This window comes from Xiphophorus hellerii, chromosome 2 (assembly GCF_003331165.1).
Source record: "Xiphophorus hellerii strain 12219 chromosome 2, Xiphophorus_hellerii-4.1, whole genome shotgun sequence".
In the NCBI taxonomy this organism is placed as follows: domain Eukaryota; kingdom Metazoa; phylum Chordata; class Actinopteri; order Cyprinodontiformes; family Poeciliidae; genus Xiphophorus; species Xiphophorus hellerii.
In genome coordinates this window covers 13,800,387-13,824,158 of record NC_045673.1, presented here as the reverse complement: position 1 = coordinate 13,824,158, position 23,772 = coordinate 13,800,387, and the positions used below count along the sequence as shown (strand labels likewise).

The following is a 23,772-nucleotide window of genomic DNA, read 5'->3' as shown; positions in this document are numbered from 1 at the left end:
CTGCGAAGGCCTATTGTATCTGTGCTGTTTATTATTATTATTATTCTTATTATTCTTCCACCCAAATGAATTGCCTTTTTGGGGGCTTTATCATATTCAAAAACTCACCAAACTTGGCGGTCGCGACTAGAAAAATTCAAAATTTTGAATTTTAAGGTTGTCACAAAAATCGCAAAAAAAATTGCTCAACGGCAGCAACTAGCAATTTTCTGTTGACACAATGGTATGAACGTACTTCATCGTAGAGACATGAAATTTGGTACACTTGTAGAGCTCACCAAAAGACTCAGAACTTACATTTAATGTTATAAGCCAACTATCACAGGAAGTCGGCCATTTTGTATTGAAAGTCCATTTTTTACCTCGATTTTGACGTTTACAGCCTTCGTATTTGATCGAACTCCTCCTAGGGATTTTGATTGATCGGCTTCAAACTTGGTCAGTCTGATCATAAGGCATGTCTGATTTAAAGTTATCAAATTGGTGAGTTTTGGAGCATGTTGAAGGGGGGTTAGCAGGGGTCAAAGTTCACCTACTCGCCATGAAACACGAAACTCTTATATTTCCTATACAAAAACACAGAGAGGGACCAAACTTTCATTGATTGATTGTCATCGGGTGTCCTAAAATATCCTGTGGTGAAATTATTTTTTTACGTAGGCCACGCCCCCTGAGAACAGGAAGTGTCATGTTTTACTGTGAACGGTCGCTATCTTAGCCCTTTGACCTAATCAACATGAAACTGTGTCCAGAGACAGAAGACATGTTGGTGTGTTGTGGATTCCAACCCCGACCGGCTGCGATGAAGCAGGTGGGCGTGGCGGCGTTGCGAACGCCATCGAATTTCGTTTGGCTCTGAATTCCACAGTTTCGGGGTGAGCTGCTCCAAACTCACTAGGATGGATCCTTATCCATCCCCGAACAGGAATCCATAGCGATATTTGGTGGGCGTGGCCTAATTTTTCTATAGCGACCCCTAGAGTATTTTAAATGAACAGCCCCAAGCCATGCTTTATCCTAGAATTACGAAACTTGGTACACATGTGTATCTTGTCAGGACGTACAAAAAAGTCTCCTGGAGCCATGCTCTAAACCCAACAGGAAGTCGGCCATTTTAGATTGAAGTTCATTTGACCTCGATTTTGACGTTTACAGCCTTTGTATTTGATCGAACTCCTCCTAGGGATTTCGATTGATCGACTTCAAACTTGGTCAGTCTGATCACAAGGCATGTTTGATTTAAAGTTATCAAATTGGTGACTGTATGAGCTTGCTGAAGGGGGGTTACCAGGGGTCAAAGTTCACCTACTCGCCATGAAACACGAAACTCTTATATTTCCTATACAAAAACACATAGAGGGACCAAACTTTTTGGGATTGATCGTCATCGGGTGTCCTAAAATACCCTGTGGTGAAATTATTTTTTTACGTAGGCCACGCCCCCTGAGAACAGGAAGTGTCATGTTTTACTGTGAACGGTCGCTATCTTAGCCCTTTGACCTAATCAACATGAAACTGTGTCCAGAGACAGAAGACATGTTGGTGTGTTGTGGATTCCAACCCCGACCGGCTGCGATGAAGCAGGTGGGCGTGGCGGCGTTGCGAACGCCGTCAAATTTCGTTTGGCTCTGAATTCCACAGTTTCGGGGTGAGCTGCTCCAAACTCACTAGGATGGATCCTTATTGACCCGCCAACAGGAATTCATAACAAAATTTGGTGGGCGTGGCCTAATTTCTCTATGTCGCCCCCTAGAATATTTCAAAAAATCAGCCCCAAGCCATGCTTTAGCTTAGAATTACGAAACTTGGTACACATGTGTATCTTGTCAGGACGTACAAAAAAGTCTCTTGGAGCCATGCTCTAAACCCAACAGGAAGTCGGCCATTTTAGATTGAAGTTCATTTGACCTCGATTTTGACGTTTACAGCCTTCGTATTTGATCAAACTCCTCCTAGGGATTTCGATTGATCGACTTCAAACTTGGTCAGTCTGATCATAAGGCATGTTTGATTTAAAGTTATCAAATTGGTGAGTTTTGGAGCATGTTGAAGGGGGGTTAGCAAGGCTCAAAGATCCCCTGTGATTGACTGTGTTATATGTTACACAGTCAATTACAGAGGGGATTATTTTGTCATGTGTAGGGCAATGCTGCCCTCTGGTGTCGAATTACTGAAATAATGAAACTATTTCAGTAATTTCAGTAATTCGACACCAGAGGGCAGCATTGCCCTACGGAATGACAGAGTTCAATTTTGATCGACTGTGTAATACAAAGGGCTTTGTCATGTGTAGGGCAATGCTGCCCTCTGGTGTCGAATTACTGAAATAATGAAACTATTTCAGTAATTTCAGTAATTCGACACCAGAGGGCAGCATTGCCCTACGGAATGACAGTTCAATGTTGAATTATAGAGGAAAAAATTAAATAATTTGTAATTCTAACACAAAAACTGACAGAGACACCAAAGTTTGAGTTATTGATCATCCTCGGGTGTAGAATAATATCCAATGGTCAAATGATGACATCACGTAGGCCACGCCCTCTGACAACAGGAAGTCTTGTATTTTACTGTGAACGGTCGATAGCTTCTGCACCAAACTTTGCACGAGTGACCCTGGTGGGATCCTTGACGACCCTATGTCATCATATTATGACGTCATCTAAGCCCCGCCCCCTCAGAACAGGAAGTACCGTTTTTTTACTTAGAAAGCTCTGTTTATGGCTCTCTTGACCTAATCAAGATGATTCGGATGATAAACTCTGTCAATGCTCGCTGCTGGCTGAACCGTGTGGCCGTGGCCAAATGGCGAATATCAGTCCCTCGCCATATGCATACGTTTGGCTCTTATTCAGGCATGGATCATCCGATTGGCGCCAAACTGGATATGTATGACCTTTGTTCACCTCTAAAGAGCCCAACGGGTTTGAAATGTAATTTGGCTCCACTGCGCCCCCTAAGTTAATACATGGGTTGTATCTCCTCGACGCATCGACCGATCTGCGCCAGATTTTTCGACAGTCGTCGGGCAGCGCCGCCGAACGCATTCACGCGTGTCGCCCGGTGGACGGGCGGGGAAAACGCGCGACAGCTTCTGCGGCGGCTGGCGTGCGGCGGTGCTGGAAACTGCGGCGGAGCTTCCGCGGTGGGGAGCGGGCTGCGGCTCTGGAAAACGCGCGAGAGCTTCTGCGGTGGCCGGAACCCCCGCGGTGGCCAATAGGCCGGAGCGGCGCTTGCTGCGAGGGCCGCCCGAGGCTGCTTGCAGCTTTAATTATTATTATTATTAGGCCCGAGCAGCAAAGCGCTGCGAAGGCCTATTGTATCTGTACTGTTTATTAGGCCCGAGCAGCAAAGCGCTGCGAAGGCCTATTGTATCTGTACTGTTTATTATTATTATTATTATTATTATTATTATTACGATTCTTCCCACCTCTTCGTGTGCCTTTTTGGGGGCTTTATCATATTCAAAAACTCACCAAACTTGGCGGTCGCGACTAGAAAAATTAAAAATTTTGAATTTTAAGGTTGTCGCAAAAATCGCAAAAAAAATTGCTCAACGGCGGCAACTAGCAATTTTCTGTTGACACAATGGTATGAACGTACTTCATCGTAGAGACATGAAATTTGGTACACTTGTAGAGCTCACCAAAAGACTCAGAACTTACATTTAATGTTATAAGCCAACTATCACAGGAAGTCGGCCATTTTGTATTGAAAGTCCATTTTTTACCTCGATTTTGACGTTTACAGCCTTCGTATTTGATCGAACTCCTCCTAGGGATTTTGATTGATCGGCTTCAAACTTGGTCAGTCTGATCATAAGGCATGTCTGATTTAAAGTTATCAAATTGGTGAGTTTTGGAGCATGTTGAAGGGGGGTTAGCAGGGGTCAAAGTTCACCTACTCGCCATGAAACACGAAACTCTTATATTTCCTATACAAAAACACAGAGAGGGACCAAACTTTCATTGATTGATCGACATCGGGTGTCCTAAAATACCCTGTGGTGAAATTATTTTTTTAAGTAGGCCACGCCCCCTGAGAACAGGAAGTGTCATGTTTTACTGTGAACGGTCGCTATCTTAGCCCTTTGACCTAATCAACATGAAACTGTGTCCAGAGACAGAAGACATGTTGGTGTGTTGAGTATTCCAACCCCGACCGGCTGCAAAGAAGCAGGTGGGCGTGGCGGCGTTGCGAACGCCGTCGAATTTCGTTTGGCTCTGAATTCCACAGTTTCGGGGTGAGCTGCTCCAAACTCACTAGGATGGATCCTTATCCATCCCCGAACAGGAATCCATAGCGATATTTGGTGGGCGTGGCCTAATATTTCTATAGCGACCCCTAGAGTATTTTAAATGAACAGCCCCAGGCCATGCTTTATCCTAGAATTACGAAACTTGGTACATATGTGTATGTTGTCAGGACGTACAAAAAAGTCTCTTGGAGCCATGCTCTAAACCCAACAGGAAGTCGGCCATTTTGTATTGAAAGTCCATTTTGGACCTCGAGTTTGACGTTTACAGCCTTTGCATTTGATCGAACTCCTCCTAGGGATTTCGAGTGATCGGCTTCAAATTCGGTCAGTCTGATCATAAGGCATGTCTGATTTAAAGTTATCAAATTGGTGACTGTATGAGCTTGCTGAAGGGGGGTTACCAGGGGTCAAAGTTCAGCTACTCGCCATGAAACACGAAACTCTTATATTTCCTATACAAAAACACAGAGAGGGACCAAACTTTCATTGATTGATTGTCATCGGGTGTCCTAAAATACCCTGTGGTGAAATTATTTTTTTAAGTAGGCCACGCCCCCTGAGAACAGGAAGTGTCATGTTTTACTGTGAACGGTCGCTCTCTTAGCCCTTTGACCTAATCAACATGAAACTGTGTCCAGAGACAGAAGACATGTTGGTGTGTTGTGGATTCCAACCCCGACCGGCTGCGATGAAGCAGGTGGGCGTGGCGGCGTTGCGAACGCCATCGAATTTCGTTTGGCCCTGAATTCCACAGTTTCGGGGTGAGCTGCTCCAAACTCACTAGGATGGATCCTTATCCATCCCCGAACAGGAATCCATAGCGATATTTGGTGGGCGTGGCCTAATTTTTCTACATTGCCCCATAGGATATTTTAAAAAATCAGCCCCAAGACATGCTTTGACTTAGAATTACGAAACTTGGTACACATGTGTATCTTGTCAGGACGTACAAAAAAGTCTCTTAGAGCCATGCTCTAAACCCAACAGGAAGTCGGCCATTTTAGATTGAAGTTCATTTGACCTCGATTTTGACGTTTACAGCCTTCGTATTTAATCGAACTCCTCCTAGGGATTTCGATTGATCGACTTCAAACTTGGTCAGTCTGATCATAAGGCATGTTTAATTTAAAGTTATGAAATTGGTGAGTTTTGGAGCATGTTGAAGGGGGGTTAGCAAGGCTCAAAGATCCCCTGTGATTGATTGTGTAATATGTTACACAGTCAATTACAAAGGGGATTATTTTGTCATGTGTAGGGCAATGCTGCCCTCTGGTGTCGAATTACTGAAATAATGAAACTATTTCAGTAATTTCAGTAATTCGACACCAGAGGGCAGCATTGCCCTACGGAATGACAGTTCAATGTTGAATTAAATAGGAAAAAATTAAATAATTTGTAATTCTAACACAAAAACTCACAGAGACACCAAAGTTTGAGTTATTGATCCTCCTCGGGTGTAGAATAATATCCAATGGTCAAATGATGACATCACGTAGGCCACGCCCTCTGACAACAGGAAGTCTTGTATTTTACTGTGAACGGTCGATAGCTTCTGCACCAAACTTTGCACGAGTGACCCTGGTGGGATCCTTGACGACCCTATGTCATCATATTATGACGTCATCTAAGCCCCGCCCCCTCAGAACAGGAAGTGCCGTTTTTTTACTTGGAAAGCTCCGTTTATGGCTCTCTTGACCTAATCAAGAAGATTCGGATGATAAACTCTGTCAATTCTCGCTGCTGGCTGAACCGTGTGGGCGTGGCCAAACGGCGAATATCAGTCCCTCGCCATATGCATACGTTTGGCTCTTATTCAGGCATAGATCATCCGATTGGCGCCAAACTGGATATGTATGACCTTTGTTCACCTCTAAAGAGCCCAACGGGTTTGAGATGTAATTTGGCTCCACTGCGCCCCCTAAGTTAATACATGGGTTGTATCTCCTCGACGCTTCGACCGATCTGCGCCAGATTTTTTGACAGCTGTCGGGGAGCGCCGCCGAAAGCATTCACACGTGTCGCCCGGTGGACGGGCGGGGAAAATGCACAACAGCTTCTGCGGCAGCTAGCGGGCGGCGGTGCTGGAAACTGCGGCAGAGCTTCTGCGGTGGGGAGCGGGCTGCGGCTCTGGAAATCGCGCGAGAGCTTCTGCGGTGGCTGGAACCCCCGCGGTGGCCAATAGGCCGGAGCGGCGCTTGCTGCGAGGGCCGCCCGAGGCTGCTTGCAGCTTTAATTATTATTATTATTATTCTGCCCCCCCAAAGAGGAGCCTTTTGGGGGGCTTTATCATATTCAAAAACTCACCAAACTTGGCGGTCGCAACTAGAAAAATTAAAAATTTTGAATTTTAAGGTTTTCGCAAAAATCGCAAAAAAAATTGCTCAACGGCGGCAACTAGCAATTTTCTGTTGACACAATGGTATGAACGTACTTCATCGTACAGACATGAAATTTGGTACACTTGTAGAGCTCACAAAAAGACTCAGAACTTACATTTAATGTTATAAGCCAACTATCACAGGAAGTCGGCCATTTTTTATTGAAAGTCCATTTTTTTCCTCGATTTTGACGTTTACAGCCTTCGTATTTGATCGAACTCCTCCTAGGGATTTTGATTGATCCGCTTCAAACTTGGTCAGTCTGATCATAAGGCATGTCTGATTTAAAGTTATCAAATTGGTGAGTTTTGGAGCATGTTGAAGGGGGGTTAGCAGGGGTCAAAGTTCACCTACTCGCCATGAAACACGAAACTCTTATATTTCCTATACAAAAACACAGAGAGGGACCAAACTTTCATTGATTGATCGTTATCGGGTGTCCTAAAATACCCTGTGGTGAAATTATTTTTTTAAGTAGGCCACGCCCCCTGAGAACAGGAAGTGTCATGTTTTACTGTGAACGGTCGCTATCTTAGCCCTTTGACCTAATCAACATGAAACTGTGTCCAGAGACAGAAGACATGTTGGTGTGTTGAGTATTCCAACCCCGACCGGCTGCGATGAAGCAGGTGGGCGTGGCGGCGTTGCGAACGCCGTCGAATTTCGTTTGGCTCTGAATTCCACAATTTCGGGCCCAGCTGCTCCAAACTCACTAGGATGGATCCTTATCCACCCACCGACAGGAATTCATAACAAAATTTGGTGGGCGTGGCCTAATTTATCTATAGCGACCCCTAGAGTATTTTAAATGAACAGCCCCAGGCCATGCTTTATCCTAGAATTACGAAACTTGGTACATATGTGTATCTTGTCAGGATGTACAAAAAAGTCTATTAGAGCCATGGTCGAAACCCAACAGGAAGTCGGCCATTTTGTATTGAAGGTCCATTTTGGACCTCGAGTTTGACGTTTACAGCCTTTGCATTTGATCGAACTCCTCCGAGGGATTTCGATTGATCGGCTTCAAACTCGGTCAGTCTGATCATAAGGCATGTCTGATTTAAAGTTATCAAATTGGTGACTGTATGAGCTTGCTGAAGGGGGGTTACCAGGGGTCAAAGTTCACCTACTCGCCATGAAACACGAAACTCTTATATATCCTGCACAGAAACTCACAGAGATACCAAACTTTAAATTATTGATCATCATTAGGTGTCCAAAAATACCCTGTGGTCAAATGATGACATCACTTAGGCCACGCCCCCTGAGAACAGGAAGTGTCATGTTTTACTGTGAACGGTCGCTATCTTAGCCCTTTGACATAATCAATATTAAACTGTGTCCAGAGACAGAAGACATGTTGGTGTGCTGTGGATTCAAGCCCTGACCGGCTGCGATGAAGCAGCTGGCTGTGGCGGCGTGGCGAAGTGACCTGTAACGCCGATGCCATACGTTTGCTTCTAGATTCCACATGTTTCGACCGAGCTGCACCAAACTTGGCCTGACTCATCCTGGTCTGATGCCTGACAATGCTATGTCATCATATTATGACGTCATCTAAGCCCCGCCCCCTCAGAATGAATTAGAGAGATCTTCTGTGTAATTACATAATAAACAGTCCATGTTCGTTGTTTGTAGGGCAATGCTGCCCTCTGCTGCCCACTGAAATAGTTTCATTATTTCAGTAATTCGACACCAGAGGGCAGCATTGCCCTACGGAATGAAAGTTCAATGTTGTTATGGAGGAAAAAATTAAATAATTTGTAATTCTAACACAAAAACTCACAGAGACACCAAACGTTCAGTGATTGATCATAATCGAGTGTCCAATAATATCCAATGGTCAAATGATGACATCACTTAGGCCCCGCCCCCTCGGAACAGGAAGTGCTATTTTTTTACTTGGAAAGCTCTGTTTATGGCTCTCTTGACCTAATCAAGATGATTCGGATGATGAGCTCTGTCAATGCTCGCTTCTGGCTGAACCGTGTGGGCGTGGCCAAATGGCGAATATCAGTCCCTCGCCATATGCATACGTTTGGCTCTAATTCACACATAGATCATCCGATTGGCGCCAAACTGGATATGTATGACCTTTGTTCACCTCTAAAGAGCCCAACGAGTTTGAAATGTAATTTGACTCCACTGCGCCCCCTAAGTTAATACATCGGCTCTGTCTCCTCGACGCATCGACCGATCTGCACCAGATTTTTTGACAGTCGTCGGGGAGCGCCGCCGAACGCATTCACGCGTGTCGCCCGGTGGACGGGCGGGGAAAATGCGCGACAGCTTCTGCGGCGGCTGGCGGGCGGCGGTGCTGGAAACTGCGGCAGAGCTTCTGCGGTGGGGAGCGGGCTGCGGCTCTGGAAAACGCGCGAGAGCTTCTGCGGTGGCCGGAACCCCCGCGGTGGCCAATAGGCCGGAGCGGCGCTTGCTGCGAGGGCCGCCCGAGGCTGCTTGCAGCTTTAATTATTATTATTATTATTCTTATTATTCTTCCACCCAAATGAATTGCCTTTTTGGGGGCTTTATCATATTCAAAAACTCACCAAACTTGGCGGTCGCGACTAGAAAAATTCAAAATTTTGAATTTTAAGGTTGTCACAAAAATCGCAAAAAAAATTGCTCAACGGCGGCAACTAGCAATTTTCTGTTGACACAATGGTATGAACGTACTTTATCGTAGAGACATGAAATTTGGTACACTTGTAGAGCTCACCAAAAGACTCAGAACTTACATTTAATGTTATAAGCCAACTATCACAGGAAGTCGGCCATTTTGTATTGAAAGTCCATTTTTTACCTCGATTTTGACGTTTACAGCCTTCGTATTTGATCAAACTCCTCCTAGGGATTTTGATTGATCGGCTTCAAACTCGGTCAGTCTGATCATAAGGCATGTCTGATTTAAAGTTATCAAATTGGTGACTGTATGAGCTTGCTGAAGGGGGGTTACCAGGGGTCAAAGTTCACCTACTCGCCATGAAACACGAAACTCTTATATTTCCTATACAAAAACACAGAGAGGGACCAAACTTTCATTGATTGATCGACATCGGGTGTCCTAAAATACCCTGTGGTGAAATTATTTTTTTAAGTAGGCCACGCCCCCTGAGAACAGGAAGTGTCATGTTTTACTGTGAACGGTCGCTATCTTAGCCCTTTGACCTAATCAACATGAAACTGTGTCCAGAGACAGAAGACATGTTGGTGTGTTGAGTATTCCAACCCCGACCGGCTGCAAAGAAGCAGGTGGGCGTGGCGGCGTTGCGAACGCCGTCGAATTTCGTTTGGCTCTGAATTCCACAGTTTCGGGGTGAGCTGCTCCAAACTCACTAGGATGGATCCTTATCCATCCCCGAACAGGAATCCATAGCGATATTTGGTGGGCGTGGCCTAATATTTCTATAGCGACCCCTAGAGTATTTTAAATGAACAGCCCCAGGCCATGCTTTATCCTAGAATTACGAAACTTGGTACATATGTGTATGTTGTCAGGACGTACAAAAAAGTCTCTTGGAGCCATGCTCTAAACCCAACAGGAAGTCGGCCATTTTGTATTGAAAGTCCATTTTGGACCTCGAGTTTGACGTTTACAGCCTTTGCATTTGATCGAACTCCTCCTAGGGATTTCGAGTGATCGGCTTCAAATTCGGTCAGTCTGATCATAAGGCATGTCTGATTTAAAGTTATCAAATTGGTGAGTTTTGGAGCATGTTGAAGGGGGGTTAGCAGGGGTCAAAGTTCACCTACTCGCCATGAAACACGAAACTCTTATATTTTCTATACAAAAACACAGAGAGGGACCAAACTTTCATTGATTGATCGACATCGGGTGTCCTAAAATACCCTGTGGTGAAATTATTTTTTTAAGTAGGCCACGCCCCCTGAGAACAGGAAGTGTCATGTTTTACTGTGAACGGTCGCTATCTTAGCCCTTTGACCTAATCAACATGAAACTGTGTCCAGAGACAGAAAACATGTTGGTGTGTTGTGGATTCCAACCCCGACTGGCTGCGATGTAGCAGGTGGGCGTGGCGGCATTGCGAACGCCGTCGAATTTCGTTTGGCTCTGAATTCCACAGTTTCGGGGAGAGCTGCTCCAAACTCACTAGGATGGATCCTTATCCAGCCCCCGACAGGAATTCATAACAAAATTTGGTGGGCGTGGCCTAATTTCTCTATATCGCCCCCTAGAATATTTCAAAAAATCAGCCCCAAGCCATGCTTTAGCTTAGAATTACGAAACTTGGTACACATGTGTATCTTGTCGGGACGTACAAAAAAGTCTCTTGGAGCCATGCTCTAAACCCAACAGGAAGTCGGCCATTTTAGATTGAAGTTCATTTGACCTCGATTTTGACGTTTACAGCCTTCGTATTTGATCGAACTCCTCCTAGGGATTTCGATTGATCGGCTTCAAACTCGGTCAGTCTGATCATAAGGCATGTCTGATTTAAAGTTATCAAATTGGTGAGTTTTGGAGCATGTTGAAGGGGGGTTAGCAAGGCTCAAAGTTCCCCTGTGATCGACTGTGTAATACAAAGGGCTTTGTCATGTGTAGGGCAATGCTGCCCTCTGGTGTCGAATTACTGAAATAATGAAACTATTTCAGTAATTTCAGTAATTCGACACCAGAGGGCAGCATTGCCCTACGGAATGACAGAGTTCAATTTTGATCGACTGTGTAATACAAAGGGCTTTGTCATGTGTAGGGCAATGCTGCCCTCTGGTGTCGAATTACTGAAATAATGAAACTATTTCAGTAATTTCAGTAATTCGACACCAGAGGGCAGCATTGCCCTACGGAATGACAGTTCAATGTTGAATTATAGAGGAAAAAATTAAATAATTTGTAATTCTAACACAAAAACTGACAGAGACACCAAAGTTTGAGTTATTGATCATCCTCGGGTGTAGAATAATATCCAATGGTCAAATGATGACATCACGTAGGCCACGCCCTCTGACAACAGGAAGTCTTGTATTTTACTGTGAACGGTCGATAGCTTCTGCACCAAACTTTGCACGAGTGACCCTGGTGGGATCCTTGACGACCCTATGTCATCATATTATGACGTCATCTAAGCCCCGCCCCCTCAGAACAGGAAGTGCCGTTTTTTTACTTAGAAAGCTCCGTTTATGGCTCTCTTGACCTAATCAAGATGATTCGGATGATAAACTCTGTCAATGCTCGCTGCTGGCTGAACCGTGTGGCCGTGGCCAAACGGCGAATATCAGTCCCTCGCCATATGCATACGTTTGGCTCTTATTCAGGCATGGATCATCCGATTGGCGCCAAACTGGATATGTATGACCTTTGTTCACCTCTAAAGAGCCCAACGGGTTTGAAATGTAATTTGGCTCCACTGCGCCCCCTAAGTTAATACATGGGTTGTATCTCCTCGACGCATCGACCGATCTGCGCCAGATTTTTCGACAGTCGTCGGGCAGCGCCGCCGAACGCATTCACGCGTGTCGCCCGGTGGACGGGCGGGGAAAACGCGCGACAGCTTCTGCGGCGGCTGGCGTGCGGCGGTGCTGGAAACTGCGGCGGAGCTTCCGCGGTGGGGAGCGGGCTGCGGCTCTGGAAACCGCGCGAGAGCTTCTGCGGTGGCCGGAACCCCCGCGGTGGCCAATAGGCCGGAGCGGCGCTTGCTGCGAGGGCCGCCCGAGGCTGCTTGCAGCTTTAATTATTCTTATTATTCTTCCACCCAAATGAATTGCCTTTTTGGGGGCTTTATCATATTCAAAAACTCACCAAACTTGGCGGTCGCGACTAGAAAAATTCAAAATTTTGAATTTTAAGGTTGTCACAAAAATCGCAAAAAAAATTGCTCAACGGCGGCAACTAGCAATTTTCTGTTGACACAATGGTATGAACGTACTTCATCGTAGAGACATGAAATTTGGTACACTTGTAGAGCTCACCAAAAGACTCAGAACTTACATTTAATGTTATAAGCCAACTATCACAGGAAGTCGGCCATTTTGTATTGAAAGTCCATTTTTTACCTCGATTTTGACGTTTACAGCCTTCGTATTTGATCAAACTCCTCCTAGGGATTTTGATTGATCGGCTTCAAACTCGGTCAGTCTGATCATAAGGCATGTCTGATTTAAAGTTATCAAATTGGTGAGTTTTGGAGCATGTTGAAGGGGGGTTAGCAGGGGTCAAAGTTCACCTACTCGCCATGAAACACGAAACTCTTATATTTCCTATACAAAAACACAGAGAGGGACCAAACTTTCATTGATTGATTGTCATCGGGTGTCCTAAAATACCCTGTGGTGAAATTATTTTTTTAAGTAGGCCACGCCCCCTGAGAACAGGAAGTGTCATGTTTTACTGTGAACGGTCGCTATCTTAGCCCTTTGACCTAATCAACATGAAACTGTGTCCAGAGACAGAAGACATGTTGGTGTGTTGAGTAATCCAACCCCGACCGGCTGCGATGAAGCAGGTGGGCGTGGCGGCGTTGCGAACGCCGTCGAATTTCGTTTGGCTCTGAATTCCACAATTTCGGGCCCAGCTCCTCCTAACTCACTAGGATGGATCCTTATCCACCCACCGACAGGAATTCATAACAAAATTTGGTGGGCGTGGCCTAATTTCTCTATAGCGACCCCTAGAGTATTTTAAATGAACAGCCCCATGCCATGCTTTATCCTGGAATTACGAAACTTGGTACACATGTGTATCTTGTCAGGACGTACAAAAAAGTCTCTTGGAGCCATGCTCTAAACCCAACAGGAAGTCGGCCATTTTGTATTGAAGGTCCATTTTGGACCTCGAGTTTGACGTTTACAGCCTTTGCATTTGATCGAACTCCTCCTAGGGATTTCGATTGATCGGCTTCAAATTCGGTCAGTCTGATCATAAGGCATGTCTGATTTAAAGTTATCAAATTGGTGACTGTATGAGCTTGCTGAAGGGGGGTTACCAGGGGTCAAAGTTCACCTACTCGCCATGAAACACGAAACTCTTATATTTCCTATACAAAAACACATAGAGGGACCAAACTTTCTGGGATTGATCGTCATCGGGTGTCCTAAAATACCCTGTGGTGAAATTATTTTTTTACGTAGGCCACGCCCCCTGAGAACAGGAAGTGTCATGTTTTACTGTGAACGGTCGCTATCTTAGCCCTTTGACCTAATCAACATGAAACTGTGTCCAGAGACAGAAGACATGTTGGTGTGTTGTGGATTCCAACCCCGACCGGCTGCGATGAAGCAGGTGGGCGTGGCGGCGTTGCGAACGCCGTCAAATTTCGTTTGGCTCTGAATTCCACAGTTTCAGGGTGAGCTGCTCCAAACTCACTAGGATGGATCCTTATTGACACGCCAACAGGAATTCATAACAAAATTTGGTGGGCGTGGCCTAATTTCTCTATATCGCCCCCTAGAATATTTCAAAAAATCAGCCCCAAGCCATGCTTTAGCTTAGAATTACGAAACTTGGTACACATGTGTATCTTGTCAGGACGTACAAAAAAGTCTCTTGGAGCCATGCTCTAAACCCAACAGGAAGTCGGCCATTTTAGATTGAAGTTCATTTGACCTCGATTTTGACGTTTACAGCCTTCGTATTTGATCAAACTCCTCCTAGGGATTTCGATTGATCGACTTCAAACTCGGTCAGTCTGATCATAAGGCATGTCTGATTTAAAGTTATCAAATTGGTGAGTTTTGGAGCATGTTGAAGGGGGGTTAGCAAGGCTCAAAGTTCCCCTGTGATCGACTGTGTAATACAAAGGGCTTTGTCATGTGTAGGGCAATGCTGCCCTCTGGTGTCGAATTACTGAAATAATGAAACTATTTCAGTAATTTCAGTAATTCGACACCAGAGGGCAGCATTGCCCTACGGAATGACAGAGTTCAATTTTGATCGACTGTGTAATACAAAGGGCTTTGTCATGTGTAGGGCAATGCTGCCCTCTGGTGTCGAATTACTGAAATAATGAAACTATTTCAGTAATTTCAGTAATTCGACACCAGAGGGCAGCATTGCCCTACGGAATGACAGTTCAATGTTGAATTATAGAGGAAAAAATTAAATAATTTGTAATTCTAACACAAAAACTGACAGAGACACCAAAGTTTGAGTTATTGATCATCCTCGGGTGTAGAATAATATCCAATGGTCAAATGATGACATCACGTAGGCCACGCCCTCTGACAACAGGAAGTCTTGTATTTTACTGTGAACGGTCGATAGCTTCTGCACCAAACTTTGCACGAGTGACCCTGGTGGGATCCTTGACGACCCTATGTCATCATATTATGACGTCATCTAAGCCCCGCCCCCTCAGAACAGGAAGTGCCGTTTTTTTACTTGGAAAGCTCCGTTTATGGCTCTCTTGACCTAATCAAGATGATTCGGATGATAAACTCTGTCAATGCTCGCTGCTGGCTGAACCGTGTGGGCGTGGCCAAATGGCGAATATCAGTCCCTCGCCATATGCATACGTTTGGCTCTTATTCAGGCATGGATCATCCGATTGGCGCCAAACTGGATATGTATGACCTTTGTTCACCTCTAAAGAGCCCAACGGGTTTGAAATGTAATTTGGCTCCACTGCGCCCCCTATGTTAATACATGGGCTGTATCTCCTCGACGCATCGACCGATCTGCGCCAGATTTTTCGACAGTCGTCGGGGAGCGCCGCCGAACGCATTCACGCCTGTCGCCCGGTGGACGGGCGGGGAAAACGCGCGACAGCTTCTGCGGCGGCTAGCGGGCGGCGATGCTGGAAACTGCGGCAGAGCTTCTGCGGTGGGGAGCGGGCTGCGGCTCTGGAAAACGCGCGAGAGCTTCTGCGCTGGCCGGAACCCCCGCGGTGGCCAATAGGCCGGAGCGGCGCTTGCTGCGAGGGCCGCCCGAGGCTGCTTGCAGCTTTAATTATTATTATTATTATTCTTATTTTTCTGCCCCCCTAAAGAGGCGCCTTTTTGGGGGCTTTATCATATTCAAAAACTCACCAAACTTGGCGGTCGCGACTAGAAAAATTCAAAATTTTGAATTTTAAGGTTGTCACAAAAATCGCAAAAAAAATTGCTCAACGGCGGCAACTAGCAATTTTCTGTTGACACAATGGTATGAACGTACTTCATCGTAGAGACATGAAATTTGGTACACTTGTAGAGCTCACCAAAAGACTCAGAACTTACATTTAATGTTATAAGCCAACTATCACAGGAAGTCGGCCATTTTGCATTGAAAGTCCATTTTTTACCTCGATTTTGACGTTTACAGCCTTCGTATTTGATCGAACTCCTCCTAGGGATTTTGATGGATCGGCTTCAAACTTGGTCAGTCTGATCATAAGGCATGTCTGATTTAAAGTTATCAAATTGGTGAGTTTTGGAGCATGTTGAAGGGGGGTTAGCAGGGGTCAAAGTTCACCTACTCGCCATGAAACACGAAACTCTTATATTTCCTATACAAAAACACAGAGAGGGACCAAACTTTCATTGATTGATTGTCATCGGGTGTCCTAAAATACCCTGTGGTGAAATTATTTTTTTAAGTAGGCCACGCCCCCTGAGAACAGGAAGTGTCATGTTTTACTGTGAACGGTCGCTATCTTAGCCCTTTGACCTAATCAACATGAAACTGTGTCCAGAGACAGAAGACATGTTGGTGTGTTGAGTATTCCAACCCCGACCGGCTGCGATGAAGCAGGTGGGCGTGGCGGCGTTGCGAACGCCGTCGAATTTCGTTTGGCTCTGAATTCCACAATTTCGGGCCCAGCTGCTTCAAACTCACTAGGATGGATCCTTGTACACCCACCGACAGGAATTCATAACAAAATTTGGTGGGCGTGGCCTAATTTCTCTATATCGACCCCTAGAGTATTTTAAATGAACAGCCCCATGCCATGCTTTATCCTAGAATTACGAAACTTGGTACACATGTGTATCTTGTCAGGACGTACAAAAAAGTCTCTTGGAGCCATGCTCTAAACCCAACAGGAAGTCGGCCATTTTAGATTGAAGTTCATTTGACCTCGATTTTGACGTTTACAGCCTTTGTATTTGATCGAACTCCTCCTAGGGATTTCGATTGATCGACTTCAAACTTGGTCAGTCTGATCACAAGGCATGTTTGATTTAAAGTTATCAAATTGGTGACTGTATGAGCTTGCTGAAGGGGGGTTACCAGGGGTCAAAGTTCACCTACTCGCCATGAAACACGAAACTCTTATATTTCCTATACAAAAACACATAGAGGGACCAAACTTTTTGGGATTGATCGTCATCGGGTGTCCTAAAATACCCTGTGGTGAAATTATTTTTTTACGTAGGCCACGCCCCCTGAGAACAGGAAGTGTCATGTTTTACTGTGAACGGTCGCTATCTTAGCCCTTTGACCTAATCAACATGAAACTGTGTCCAGAGACAGAAGACATGTTGGTGTGTTGTGGATTCCAACCCCGACCGGCTGCGATGAAGCAGGTGGGCGTGGCGGCGTTGCGAACGCCGTCAAATTTCGTTTGGCTCTGAATTCCACAGTTTCGGGGTGAGCTGCTCCAAACTCACTAGGATGGATCCTTATTGACCCGCCAACAGGAATTCATAACAAAATTTGGTGGGCGTGGCCTAATTTCTCTATGTCGCCCCCTAGAATATTTCAAAAAATCAGCCCCAAGCCATGCTTTAGCTTAGAATTACGAAACTTGGTACACATGTGTATCTTGTCAGGACGTACAAAAAAGTCTCTTGGAGCCATGCTCTAAACCCAACAGGAAGTCGGCCATTTTAGATTGAAGTTCATTTGACCTCGATTTTGACGTTTACAGCCTTCGTATTTGATCAAACTCCTCCTAGGGATTTCGATTGATCGACTTCAAACTTGGTCAGTCTGATCATAAGGCATGTTTGATTTAAAGTTATCAAATTGGTGAGTTTTGGAGCATGTTGAAGGGGGGTTAGCAAGGCTCAAAGATCCCCTGTGATTGACTGTGTTATATGTTACACAGTCAATTACAGAGGGGATTATTTTGTCATGTGTAGGGCAATGCTGCCCTCTGGTGTCGAATTACTGAAATAATGAAACTATTTCAGTAATTTCAGTAATTCGACACCAGAGGGCAGCATTGCCCTACGGAATGACAGAGTTCAATTTTGATCGACTGTGTAATACAAAGGGCTTTGTCATGTGTAGGGCAATGCTGCCCTCTGGTGTCGAATTACTGAAATAATGAAACTATTTCAGTAATTTCAGTAATTCGACACCAGAGGGCAGCATTGCCCTACGGAATGACAGTTCAATGTTGAATTATAGAGGAAAAAATTAAATAATTTGTAATTCTAACACAAAAACTGACAGAGACAACCAAAGTTTGAGTTATTGATCATCCTCGGGTGTAGAATAATATCCAATGGTCAAATGATGACATCACGTAGGCCACGCCCTCTGACAACAGGAAGTCTTGTATTTTACTGTGAACGGTCGATAGCTTCTGCACCAAACTTTGCACGAGTGACCCTGGTGGGATCCTTGACGACCCTATGTCATCATATTATGACGTCATCTAAGCCCCGCCCCCTCAGAACAGGAAGTACCGTTTTTTTACTTAGAAAGCTCTGTTTATGGCTCTCTTGACCTAATCAAGATGATTCGGATGATAAACTCTGTCAATGCTCGCTGCTGGCTGAACCGTGTGGCCGTGGCCAAATGGCGAATATCAGTCCCTCGCCATATGCATACGTTTGGCTCTTATTCAGGCATGGATCATCCGATTGGCGCCAAACTGGATATGTATGACCTTTGTTCACCTCTAAAGAGCCCAACGGGTTTGAAATGTAATTTGGCTCCACTGCGCCCCCTAAGTTAATACATGGGTTGTATCTCCTCGACGCATCGACCGATCTGCGCCAGATTTTTCGACAGTCGTCGGGCAGCGCCGCCGAACGCATTCACGCGTGTCGCCCGGTGGACGGGCGGGGAAAACGCGCGACAGCTTCTGCGGCGGCTGGCGTGCGGCGGTGCTGGAAACTGCGGCGGAGCTTCCGCGGTGGGGAGCGGGCTGCGGCTCTGGAAAACGCGCGAGAGCTTCTGCGGTGGCCGGAACCCCCGCGGTGGCCAATAGGCCGGAGCGGCGCTTGCTGCGAGGGCCGCCCGAGGCTGCTTGCAGCTTTAATTATTATTACGATTCTGCCCCCCTCTTCGTGTGCCTTTTTGGGGGCTTTATCATATTCAAAAACTCACCAAACTTGGCGGTCGCAACTAGAAAATTTAAAAATTTTGAATTTTAAGGTTGTCGCAAAAATCGCAAAAAAAATTGCTGAACGGCGGCAACTAGCAATTTTATGTTGACACAATGGTATGAACGTACTTCATCGTAGAGACATGAAATTTGGTACACTTGTAGAGCTCACCAAAAGACTCAGAACTTACATTCAATGTTATAAGCCAACTATCACAGAAAGTCGGCCATTTTGTATTGAACGTCCATTTTTTACCTCGATTTTGACGTTTACAGCCTTCGTATTTGATCGAACTCCTCCTAGGGATTTCGATTGATCGACTTCAAACTCGGTCAGTCTGATCATAAGGCATGTTTGATTTAAAGTTATCAAATTGGTGAGTTTTGGAGTATGTTGAAGGGGGGTTAGCAGGGGTCAAAGTTCACCTACTCGCCATGAAACACGAAACTCTTATATTTCCTATATAAAAACACATAGAGGGACCAAACTTTCAGTGATTGATCGGCATCGGGTGCCCTACAATACCCTATGGTGAAATGATGACATCACTTAGGCCACGCCCCCTGAGAACAGGAAGTGTCATGTTTTACTGTGAACGGTCGCTATCTTAGCCCTTTGACCTAATCAACATGAAACTGTGTCCAGAGACAGAAGACATGTTGGTGTGTTGTGGATTCCAACCCCGACCGGCTGCGATGAAGCAGGTGGGCGTGGCGGCGTTGCGAACGCCATCGAATTTCGTTTGGCTCTGAATTCCACAGTTTCGGGGTGAGCTGCTCCAAACTCACTAGGATGGATCCTTATCCATCCCCGAACAGGAATCCATAGCGATATTTGGTGGGCGTGGCCTAATTTTTCTATAGCGACCCCTAGAGTATTTTAAATGAACAGCCCCAAGCCATGCTTAAACCTAGAATTACGAAACTTGGTACACATGTGTATCTTGTCGGGACGTACAAAAAAGTCTCTTAGAGCCATGCTCTAAACCCAACAGGAAGTCGGCCATTTTAGATTGAAGTTCATTTGACCTCGATTTTGACGTTTACAGCCTTTGCATTTGATCGAACTCCTCCTAGGGATTTCGATTGATCGGCTTCAAACTCGGTCAGTCTGATCATAAGGCATGTTTGATTTAAAGTTATCAAATTGGTGACTGCATGAGCTTGCTGAAGGGGGCTTACCAGGGGTCAAAGTTCACCTACTCGCCATGAAACACGAAACTCTTATATATCCTGCACAGAAACTCACAGAGATACCAAACTTTAAATTATTGATCATCATTAGGTGTCCAAAAATACCCTGTGGTCAAATGATGACATCAATTAGGCCACGCCCCCTGAGAACAGGAAGTGTCATGTTTTACTGTGAACGGTTGCTATCTTAGCCCTTTGACATAATCAATATTAAACTGTGTCCAGAGACAGAAGACATGTTGGTGTGTTGTGGATTCAAGCCCTGACTGGCTGCGATGAAGCAGCTGGCTGTGGCGGCGTGGCGAAGTGACCTGTAACGCCGATGCCATACGTTTGTTTCTAGATTCCACATATTTCGACCGAGCTGCACCAAACTTGGCCTGACTCATCCTGGTGTGATGCCTGACAATGCTATGTCATCATATTATGACGTCATCTAAGCCCCGCCCCCTCAGAATGAATTAGAGAGATCTTCTGTGTAATTACATAATAAACAGTCCATGTTCGTTGTTTGTAGGGCAATGCTGCCCTCTGCTGCCCACTGAAATAGTTTCATTATTTCAGTAATTCGACACCAGAGGGCAGCATTGCCCTACGGAATGACAGTTCAATGTTGTAATGGAGGAAAAAATTAAATAATTTGTAATTCTAACACAAAAACTCACAGAGACACCAAACGTTCAGTGATTGATCATAATCGAGTGTCCAATAATATCCAATGGTCAAATGATGACATCACTTAGGCCACGCCCCCTGAGAACAGGAAGTGTCATGTTTTACTGTGAACGGTCGCTATCTTAGCCCTTTGACCTAATCAACATGAAACTGTGTCCAGAGACAGAAGACATGTTGGTGTGTTGTGGATCCAAGCCCTGACCGGCTGCGATGAAGCAGCTGGGTGTGGCGGCGTGGCGAAGTGACCTGTAACGCCGAGGCCATACGTTTGCTTCTAGATTCCACATGTTTCGACCGAGCTGCACCAAACTTGGCCTGACTCATCCTGGTCTGATGCCTGACAATGCTATGTCATCATATTATGACGTCATCTAAGCCCCGCCCCCTCAGAATGAATTAGAGAGATCTTCTGTGTAATTACATAATAAACAGTCCATGTTCGTTGTTTGTAGGGCAATGCTGCCCTCTGCTGCCCACTGAAATAGTTTCATTATTTCAGTAATTCGACACCAGAGGGCAGCATTGCCCTACGGAATGACAGTTCAATGTTGTAATGGAGGAAAAAATTAAATAATTTGTAATTCTAACACAAAAACTCACAGAGACACCAAACGTTCAGTGATTGATCATAATCGAGTGTCCAATAATATCCAATGGTCAAATGATGACATCACTTAGGCCCCGCCCCCTCGGAACAGGAAGTGCTATTTTTTTACTTGGAAAGCTCTGTTTATGGCTCTCTTGACCTAATCAAGATGATTCGGATGATAAACTCTGTCAATGCTCGCTGCTGGCTGAACCGTGTGGGCGTGGCCAAATGGCGAATATCAGTCCCTCGCCATATTCATACGTTTGGCTCTAATTCAAGCATGGATCATCCGATTGGCTCCAAACTGGATATGTATGACCTTTGTTCACCTCTAAAGAGCCCAACAAGGTTGAAATGTAATTTGACTCCACTGCGCCCCCTAAGTTAATACATCGGCTATATCTCCTCGATGCATCGACCGATCTGCACCAGATTTTTTGACAGTCGTCGGGGAGCGCCGCCGAACGCATTCACGCGTATCGCCCGGTGGACGGGTGGGGAAAATGCGCGACAGCTTCTGCGGCGGCTAGCGGCGGCGGTGCTGGAAACTGCGGCAGAGCTTCTGCGGTGGGGAGCGGGCTGCGGCTCTGGAAACCGTGAGAGAGCTTCTGCGGTGGCCGGAACCCCCGCGGTGGCCAATAGGCCGGAGCGGCGCTTGCTGCGAGGGCCGCCCGAGGCTGCTTGCAGCTTTAATTAGGCCCGAGCAGCAAAGCGCTGCGAAGGCCTATTGTATCTGTGCTGTTTATTATTATTATTCTTATTATTCTTCCACCCAAATGAATTGCCTTTTTGGGGGCTTTATCATATTCAAAAACTCACCAAACTTGGCGGTCGCGACTAGAAAAATTCAAAATTTTGAATTTTAAGGTTGTCGCAAAAATCGCAAAAAAAATTGCTCAACGGCAGCAACTAGCAATTTTCTGTTGACACAATGGTATGAACGTACTTCATCGTAGAGACATGAAATTTGGTACACTTGTAGAGCTCACCAAAAGACTCAGAACTTACATTTAATGTTATAAGCCAACTATCACAGGAAGTCGGCCATTTTGTATTGAAAGTCCATTTTTTACCTCGATTTTGACGTTTACAGCCTTCGTATTTGATCGAACTCCTCCTAGGGATTTTGATTGATCGGCTTCAAACTTGGTCAGTCTGATCATAAGGCATGTCTGATTTAAAGTTATCAAATTGGTGAGTTTTGGAGCATGTTGAAGGGGGGTTAGCAGGGGTCAAAGTTCACCTACTCGCCATGAAACACGAAACTCTTATATTTCCTATACAAAAACACAGAGAGGGACCAAACTTTCATTGATTGATTGTCATCGGGTGTCCTAAAATACCCTGTGGTGAAATTATTTTTTTAAGTAGGCCACGCCCCCTGAGAACAGGAAGTGTCATGTTTTACTGTGAACGGTCGCTATCTTAGCCCTTTGACCTAATCAACATGAAACTGTGTCCAGAGACAGAAGACATGTTGGTGTGTTGAGTATTAGAACCCCGACTGGCTGCGATGAAGCAGTTGGGCGTGGCGGCGTGGCGAAGTGACCTGTAACGCCGTTGCCATACGTTTGGCTCTGAATTCCACAATTTCGGGCCCAGCTGCTCCAAACTCACTAGGATGGATCCTTATCCACTCACCGACAGGAATTCATAACAAAATTTGGTGGGCGTGGCCTAATTTCTCTATAGCGACCCCTAGAGTATTTTAAATTAACAGCCCCAAGCCATGCTTAAACCTAGAATTACGAAACTTGGTACACATGTGTATCTTGTCGGGATGTACAAAAAAGTCTCTTAGAGCCATGCTCTAAACCCAACAGGAAGTCGGCCATTTTAGATTGAATTTCATTTGACCTCGATTTTGACGTTTACAGCATTCGTATTTGATCGAACTCCTCCTAGGGATTTCGATTGATCGGCTTCAAACTCGGTCAGTCTGATCATAAGGCATGTCTGATTTAAAGTTATCAAATTGGTGACTGTATGAGCTTGCTGAAGGGGGGTTACCAGGGGTCAAAGTTCACCTACTCGCCATGAAACACGAAACTCTTATATATCCTGCACAGAAACTCACAGAGACACCAAATTTTCAGTTATTGATCAACAATAGGTGTCCTAAAATACCCTGTGGTGAAATTATGACATCGCTTAGGCCACGCCCCCTGAGAACAGGAAGTGTCATGTTTTACTGTGAACGGTTGCTATCTTAGCCCTTTGACATAATCAATATTAAACTGTGTCCAGAGACAGAAGACATGTTGGTGTGTTGTGGATTCAAGCCCTGACTGGCTGCGATGAAGCAGCTGGCTGTGGCGGCGTGGCGAAGTGACCTGTAACGCCGATGCCATACGTTTGTTTCTAGATTCCACATATTTCGACCGAGCTGCACCAAACTTGGCCTGACTCATCCTGGTGTGATGCCTGACAATGCTATGTCATCATATTATGACGTCATCTAAG

General features: G+C 45.3%; 1 protein-coding gene across 1 annotated transcript in view; it reads left to right on the top strand.

Annotated features, from left to right (window-relative positions):
- The window catches only part of LOC116729186 (membrane-associated guanylate kinase, WW and PDZ domain-containing protein 2-like), a 158,220-nt gene that overhangs the window by 93,907 nt on the left and 40,541 nt on the right, over positions 1 to 23,772 (top strand).